Source organism: Bactrocera neohumeralis, chromosome 3 (assembly GCF_024586455.1).
Source record: "Bactrocera neohumeralis isolate Rockhampton chromosome 3, APGP_CSIRO_Bneo_wtdbg2-racon-allhic-juicebox.fasta_v2, whole genome shotgun sequence".
In the NCBI taxonomy this organism is placed as follows: domain Eukaryota; kingdom Metazoa; phylum Arthropoda; class Insecta; order Diptera; family Tephritidae; genus Bactrocera; species Bactrocera neohumeralis.
The window spans coordinates 54,299,854-54,309,228 of NC_065920.1; positions in this window are offsets into that span (position 1 = coordinate 54,299,854).

Sequence of the window (9,375 nt, forward strand, 5' to 3'; positions counted from 1 at the left end):
AACCATTGCGAATATATCAAAAATATATATAAGTTAGAAATAAAATTTACATGTACAAATATTTAATAAATGGGAGCCCATTTATGTCTGCACGTAATAAAAGGGTCAGACAAATAACAAAAATAATGCGAAGTAAATGAAATTGAATTAAATCAGAAACATATAGTTTCCAGTAATTGTGTGGGATTAAAATGCAAAGCTTTCAATAAACTTGAATTGCTTGAAGCGTGTGAGCGTTAAGCGTGCAGTATAACTGGAAACCAACAGCGATACATTGTAATGGTTTGCTTGTGAGCAGACACATATTTAGTAATAACATTTCTGAGTGAATATATGTACATATATAAATGAGTGGATGTTTAAAGGAATTTCTGCAATGCGGAATTAATTTGGATTCTTCTGAAACAACACTTGTCACTACATGTGGGTACCTACACCAGGCATCAAATTAAAGCCTAAATTCCACAGACTTTATTTCAATGCAGAATTATTAAAATAAATTATTAGTAATTCGTACAATAATATTTCATGTATGTACATAGGTATTTAAATAAAAATGTTTAAATTGATAAATTTTTTTCAGCAATAGAAAGAAAAAAAATTGTTTCACTTCAAATTGAGGATTCTTAAAACACGGTGGTCATATGAAAAGATAAACTGTAAAAAATTATAACACGCCTGGTTTAAAAGTAAATTTATTTACCTTTGTTCTGAACTACTGCACGAAAACATTTTGGCATGCTTCGAAACAAATTTTGAAATATTTTCATTGAAACAATATTCTACTGACGCTTCATCGCTAAGAAAAATGATTGCAAGTTTCTACGGATACTTTTTTGTGTTTTGGAGTCGTAAATTGACTACAAATACACAATTGGATTTAAGTCCGGTGACTGAGCTGACCACTACAATTGCTCGATTAGGCTTTCATTAAAAAAGCGAGTAGCCAGGCGAGATGTGTGTTTGGGGTCATTATGTTGTTGGAAGATAAACGACCCCAAATTAATTTTTTCTGCACTTATTATCAAATTTTCGGTAAGAATGTCAATGGAAATATCCAATCCAAAACTTTCGATGAACTCCATCGATTAAATTTCACAGTTTTCAACAACTTTTCTTCGTATAAGTCGCCCAGTGTGTATGGAAATTTTCGACTTTGGACCTCCACCGTATGGACTCTTGCTTGTATTCCTTTTTTTTCAATCTTTCTGCCCCTCCGATCGAAATGGAAAAAATTTCATATATTTTTTTACACGTTTTACCCCTCTTCTACACTTAAATTCCGAATTTCTTCCGCGTTTTTTACTAAGAACCGAACAGAAAAAAATTCGCCAGAACAGAAATTTACTTAGTAAATACAAATTTATTAAATCTGTAGTAAAATTCAGTTTTACTTTGAAAGATTTGATTCCTAGCTTATAACTAACAAGAAAACCGTTAACTTTGGTTGAACCGGAGCTTTAATACCCTTTACAAATACCAAAAGTTCCTTAATGACGTTGATTTTATCCTGTCACTCTGTATAGGGTGTCCGTTATTTACCAAATTGATTATTTTTGACGAGACGCCCCCTAAACTTTTAGTTTTCCATCTAAAAAAAAATATCAGATCATAAAAAGCCCTTAATTTTCATAATAAACCTTGCCCCAAACACGATACATTTCCCATTGAAATTACATGGGATTTTGCCACTTTTTACGAATATTTTTTTTTTTTTTCACTGGAACTTTCTAGTTTGTAGGAATAAAAAAGCCATATTCTTGTACAGAATTGAATGCTCTACAAAATAAGTCTGGACAATTCTTCGATATACTCACTCCTTTAAAAGTTATTCAAGGTTAAAGTTAACTTCTGGGTATTTTCTGGAATTTTCGAACTTTTACGGAAGATTGATTTTTTTTTGTAAAATTCAATTGTTTATTCTAAAAAATATAATTTCTCTGATGTTACGGCAGAAAAACTCTGAAACATGAAGAGTAATTAATCACATGTTCTTAGGGATTAATAATAAGTTCATTTAATTTATATGAGTTATACTGTGCAATTTGGCATCAGCATTATCCAGGTACACGCTGCCCTATCTGGCATCACCATGATCAGGTGTTTCGGGATTTCTACCGTTGTTTGGGTGAGAACATTGTGCAGTATATAAAAACAACTAGAGGCACAATTATCAGGTGATGCGTTTTAGCTTGGCACATCAAAAAAAATATTCAAATGTAACTAAGGAATATTTAATAAAAGAAATCTGATGTACTCAAATGGTTTAAATTTGATTTGATTTGCAAATTTTTCTTATTTTTTATCTTATCTTGTAGAACTTAATAAGACAAGACAATAAAACGGATTCGATTTTTTGAAACCTGTAAAGCCATGTAATCCCTTAACTGAGTTTTATGAAATTTCGAAAATCATTTTTTTTCACTCTGTTCTATATAAGAATCAGAGTAGAGCCGGATTTATGACCAACAAAAAATTATATTTTTTAGAATAAACAATTGAATTTTACAAAAAAAATCAATCTTCCGTAAAAGTTCGAAAATTCCAGAAAATACCCAGAAGTTAACATAAACCTTGAATAACTTTTAAAGGAGTGAGTATATAGAAAAATTGTTCAAACTTATTTTTTAGAGCATTCAATTCTGTACAAGAATATGACTTTTTTATTCCTACAAACGAGAAAGTTCCAGAGAAAAAAAAATATTCGTAAAAAGTGGTAAAATCCCATGTAATTTCAATGGGAAATGTATCGTGTTTGGGGCAAGGTTTATTATGAAAATTAAGGGCTTTTTATGGTCTGGTATTTTTTTTTAGATTGAAAACTAAAAGTTTAGGGGGCGTCTCGTCAAAAATAATCAATTTGGTAAATAACGGACACCCTACTCTGTATGGCAGCTATATGATGTGATAAATAATTTCATCGAAATTTTCACCGCTGCCTTGGAAAATAATCAATGTATCTGACATCATGAATATGCTATATCTCGTCAAATACAAAAGTTTTCCATACAAGCACTTTATTCTGATCATTCAATTTATATGGCAGCTATATTTGGTAACTTTAGAAACCCAATAAGAAAGATATGTCATCAATATATAAATCAGTGCAAGCTGCCATTGCTTCTTGCATATCTCAATATTGCGAAGTATAACTTGAAGTGGTTGGCTGTTAACAATTCACATAAAATGTTTTGTTTTTAGTAAAATCCGAAAGTCTTAATTTTAGGCTAATATAAAATTTTCTAGGAGAAGATGTCAGTTTTGTCACTTTTCTCGTGTACAGCTGTGCTTTCTTGCTCTTAGAAATTTGTTTAATTTATATAATATTTAAAACTCTGTGGTGAAATTATCTGAATTAAGTGATCTGTTAAGATAAGTATCACGGTTATATTGTTCTATTAAAACAATTGAAATTTACTTTAATTCTGTGTTGGCTAATTTTATTTTATTCCGCCGAGTCATTTTCAATTTGTTTTTGTGCTACATTTTAAATAGTGCAATTGTTAGTGTTAATTTATATTGCTTACTTAAATTTCTTTCTTGTTTTATTCGTTTCCATCTTTGTCCACAGCTGTTTGCGAGTTTCTTACTTCTCGTGTGTTACAGTTCATCAAACTTATTGGTTGTTATCTTTGATAATTGATATTGATATTGCATTCATATGTTATAAATATTTTTGTCATTGCTCTTTTTACTTTTATTATTTAACATTTTTTATATTTTTATATAATATTGTTTTTATTCATTATGACTTGTAACTTTCCGAACTGCTCTGTGAAAGGCGAGTCGGAACGATTTGCTTCTTGCTGGCTTTGTGATGGGTTTGCCCATCTTAACTGTGCTGGACTGACAGGTAGGATATTGGATTCTATTCTTGACAGTAAGGGCTTGCGCTGGTCTTGCTTAAAATGCAGACCAACAGAAATTGAATTGTTTAAAGTTTTTAAGCAGGCGCGCAATGGTTTCAAGGAGATTGGTCGTGAACTTGAAACCCTTACTGAAAAATTTACGCATTTTGAAACGTTGTTTTAATCATTTCAATGTCTAAATGTACGGGAAGAGAATCTAAAAAAAACGTAAACGTCCGTCTGATGAAGATACCCCTGTATCTTCCTTAAAAAGAATGCCCCCACCTACTATTGACCTCATCAATTTTTCATCCCCTTGTCCTCAAGGAGAGAAGCTTCCGTCTGCTCAGGACACAGAAAAAACCGTTACTGAACACGGTAAGCGGAAAACTTCTCAAGATCCGCCTCCAAATACCTCAAAGTCTGCTATTAAAAACTTAGTTGTAATACTGCGGAAAAAGGCAATTTTTATCTCAAGACTTGCTGCGGATACCACAGTCGAAATTGAAAACGGTAGATACAGACATCCGTAAATTTAATTTCAAATACAACAGGGATATTTCGTCGTTTAAGATCGACGAATCCGCTGACAATTTTCAATTGATACTTGACAACTCATTCTGGCCATCTGGGGTATTTGTGCGCGAATTCGAGCGCAAACGTGATAAGCCCCCTGTAGTTATCACTAAAATGTTAAGAAATCCCGTGGATTCAAAAAACTAATTAACAATAATGCGTTGATTATTTATTATCAAAATGTTAAAGGGCTTAATACAAAACTCCCTGATTTGTATTTAAATGGCATTTATTGTAACTTCAAAATCATTGCTTTCACAGAAACTTGGCTAAAGCCCCACATTTTTGATAATGAACTATTCAACAGCGAATTCGAAATCTTTAGATATGACCGGCTGAACAGAAAAGGAGGTGGTGTCTTGTTTGCTGTTCATTCTTCAATTCCATCTGAAAAAGTCGATGTTTCGCATCCAGACTTCATTTAAGTGCAGTCGTATTTGCGCTAATAGTGGCCATATCTACTTAACTTTATCTTACATACCGCCTCACTCGGACATATGTATCTGTATATATCATGATTGTTTTGGGAGATTTCAATTTACCGTGCGTATCATGGAAATCTAGTGATGATTACACCATTCCTATTAGTACTCGCTTATGTTTTAACGAGTTCTTAGATAAAATATCGGAGTTGCGTTTTAACCAAATTAATTTAATTTCAAACGAGTTTTGTAAGTTCTTAGATCTAGTTTATGTTGGCAACGCTTCGATGTTCTCTGTTGTCCGATGTGCTCCTTTGGTTCGGCCAGAGGACTCGTATCATCCTGCTTTGGAAATTAACATCGAAATCATAGCCAACTTTGCTATAATAATACGCAAGACCTTTGTTTTCGGTTCAACTTTGCGAAAGCTAATTTTAAGAAGATTAATTGCGAACCTTCTAAAGTAACTTGGCCAGATTACAGTGGCAATATTGACTTTAGTGCTTCGCCCTTCAATGAAACTATTTTAAACTTATTTGAAAAATATGTTCCGAAGTGTGTTGTTACTCAAAAAATGAGTTCTAATTTATGGGTTTCGAAAGAATTATGTAAATTAAAAAATATAAAATCTCGTGCTTTTAATTTGCTTGAATTTGTATCACATGTATCAACGGGCTTTAGGGAGAATAAGAATGATGTTATATACACAGATTTTAGTAAAGCTTTTGAAAAAGTAAACCATTCAATTCTTTTGAATAAACTTGATCTTCTTGGTTTTCAACCAATATTTCTAAAATGGGTTGCTTCTTATCTTAGTAATAGAATTCAACAAGTCATATTTAACGATGCTTTTTCTGACATAATCAATGTTCCTTCAGGCGTTCCTCAAGGTAGCCATCTTGGTCCAATTCTGTTCTTGTTATTTATTAATGTCATATCATCTGTTGTTAAGTTTTCAAAAGTTTTAATATATGCTGACGATGTAAAACTTTTTAAAACGTATATTTCAAACAGCGAAAGATGTCAGTTGCAAACAGACTTAAACAACCTAGTTTCTTGGTGTGATAGAAATGACATGCCATTGAACCTTAGAAAATGCAAAACGATGTGCTTTTCACGTAGAGCTGTAGACCCTACTTCATACGCCATAAAAAACCTTAGGTTGGAGCAAGTATGCAGTTTTGTTGATCTGGGAGTAACTATGGACCCCAAACTCAATTTTAATCTTCACGCATCTTCCACGGTTTTTAAAGCTAAAGGCGCTCTTGGTTTTGTTAAACGTTGGTCTAAAGAATTTAGAGATCCGCTTATCACAAAAATTCTTTTTACATCTCTGGTGAGGCCTATATTAGAGTATGTATCTGTGGTTTGGAACCCTAGTTACCCAGCCCATTAGGATAAATTAGAGTCCGTTCAAAAACAATTTTTATTTTTAGCCTTAAATCATTTGCATTGGGATTCCAGTTTAAATCTTCCCCCTTACACTAACCGTTTAAAACTTATAAATCTCCCGACACTCGTTAGTCGTAGGGAGATGCTTGGTATAATATTTCCAGTCAAACTCATGAATGGGTCAGTCTGTAGCCCATCTTTCTTATCTGATTTTAATTTTAACGTTTCCGCTCGCTCTACCAGACAGTTTAGACCTTTACTTTTAAAATTTTCCAGAACAAATTTTGAGTTAAGCGAACCACTCCGCCGTATATGTCAAGATTTCAATTCTCATTCCTGCACATTTGATATAACAGACTCACTCTTTACCATTAAACAAATTATTATTATTACTCTTAGCACGTAACATTTAAAAATAATAAACTTTAATCTAATTCTTAATTTTGGCTGCTGAAATTTTAGTTTCTGTAACTGAGCAGCTTAAGCTCACAACGCTTAAAACTCTCTTGCATTTTTATGACTCTGCTAATTCCGCTCGTTCACGGATTGCACCCTCGCGTCGGTTGGGCGGGAGGAGGGTAATCGTTGGGTATTATTATTAAAGTACCTACTAATTATATAACAATCAAGAACTTAAATCGCCAAAAAAAAAATTAATGAATATGTTTGGTTTGGTTACTTACTATTTATCTGAACAATAAAGCATTAGTTGTGTAAATGCGATAACCTACGGCCACCTCTTACTTACGCTGACCCAGTCTGATTATTCTCGGTGTAAACTACATAACTTGGAGCCTCCTCAGAAGTTAAAAATTATAATAACTAAAACCTAATCCTCAACTGGAGGTAAAGGCGTAACTTCATAAATTATTTGGAACTAGACCTTGACATTTCTTTGTGGCTCTTCTAAATATCTAATGACTGCTTTCAATTCAAATGATAAATGTTTTTGTTTCTTACAATCACCTTTTACTCAAATACTTCTATATATATTCTTTACTATTTAACAATTACACATTTTAAGTTGACTCTTTCACCTTCAATTTGTGTTAACAGCGCCCTATCAACGTTTTTATCTGATTCCAGCTTATTCTCCTAAAGGGTGTAAGCGACAACTAACCAAACAATTTGCTAAAACACAGAAATCCTTTCATCGTCTCAGCAAGTTAATTTGTGCAATATTTAAACATTTTTTGGTGAAGAAATTGATTTGACATTCAACATTCAAAACATGTTTATCCCCAGCATTCCTTTGTGTGTAAAATTACATATGTACATGAGTAAGTATGTTTGTCCTTTCTTAAATATCAATACAAACTGACCAAGTTTGGAGTAGTCGCCACAACGACAGCAACAGAGGAAATGGCATTTGCGCTCATATCTTGCTAACAAGTGCATATTGTTGTTATTTTATTGCCAGTGTTAACATCCGCGTATGTATGTAGTATATTATAATGTTTGCTGACATTGCCTCAGCACAAATATTAAAAGTTTTATCAATTTTTAATCTGAGCTGCTTGTCTAACGTTTCAGGCGGTAGTACTCGTTCCCGATACGGCAATTTCAAGTTCAGCAAAAACTTCAAATACGATTACAAATACGTATATCTATATTTAGTATCATGCATTTTGCTATTCACACTCTATCTAAATACTTCGTATAACCAAGTATTCCAAATGCACGGATACCGTTGTAGTCTTCTTCATGTAGTAGTTGTTTAGTTTATGGCAATCATGAAATGAGTAAGTAAAAGGAGTCTGAAGCGAACGCACACGATTTCCGAATTTTTTTTTAAGATTTCGGAGTCAAATGATAATAACTTGCTGATGAAACACAAATAATAATCCTAAATGTCGCAAGTGTTAGTCATAATTCCTCTAACCTGAACCGTGGAAAAGCTCTAGTTGCTCATCTTATTTTAATCAACTACGACTATAAGTCTAAATAAAAGGTACGAGCATCGCAGCAATCAATTTTCAAATTAAATTTTTTTAACCGATAGTTAAATATAAGAGGGAGGCCTAAAACATATCAGGCAGAATTATACATTGAATGGTACATACTAGATTATTTTCTTCTTAGTCTAGGTTCGCGACCTATACAGACAGTCAAACCTTAATGAATGAAGTTATAACATTAGGAATCGATGCATCTCTGGGCAGAGATATATTTGAATCTTTGACATAGTCACATAAAAAAACTCCTAAAGTTGGTCGAGACTATTTCATACGATAAAGCTCTAATCTAAGACACTGTTTACAAATTTAAAGGTAAGAGCTGCATCTTTAAATGAGGAAGAGGTAAAATATTCAAAATTCTTATAAAAATATTGTCACAGCGCTTCAACGTTAGCATTCACATATCTCCTATATATTTGACATTTACTTTTACATATATTTAATTGATCTACTTATAAATTCAGTAATTTTTGTAAATTCATATTTGGCTGCAAGAGCATTTGCGATAATCCAACCCTACTTGTATAATGTCCCAACGCTCTGTTTATATTCGACCCAAAATTAGTCCCCTACATTTAATAATTGATTCATGATATCCTATTAACTGCGTAATATGCACAGAGAATTCGGCATTTACAGTAATGCATATATGTAAATCTGAAGTAATTTTACTAATATTACTATATTTTTGCTAAGCTCCTACTTAGCCGATCATACACATAACGAAACGAAAATTTACCCAATATTCTATAGTAACAACATCAAGATTTAGTTTCCACATTATAGGTGGTATAAGTAGTGTATTTAAAATCGATGGAACAATGACGGTTGCTTCATATGTTGACATTCTTAGCGAAAATTTGAAAATAAATACGGAACAAGTAAGGAAGGGCTAAGTTCGGATGTCACCGAACATTTTATACTCTCGCATGATAAAGTGATACTCGAGATTTCATTATCCGTCATTTACATATTTTTCAAATACCGTATTTGTGTAAAGTTTTATTCCGCTATCATCATTGGTTCCTAACGTATATACATATTATACAGAGAAGGCATCAGATGGAATTCAAAATAGCGTTATATTTCGTACATGTCATCAGGATGTTAAGAAAATATTATATACCGAGTTTCATTGAAATCGGTCTAGTAGTTCCTGAAATATGGTTTTGGTCCATA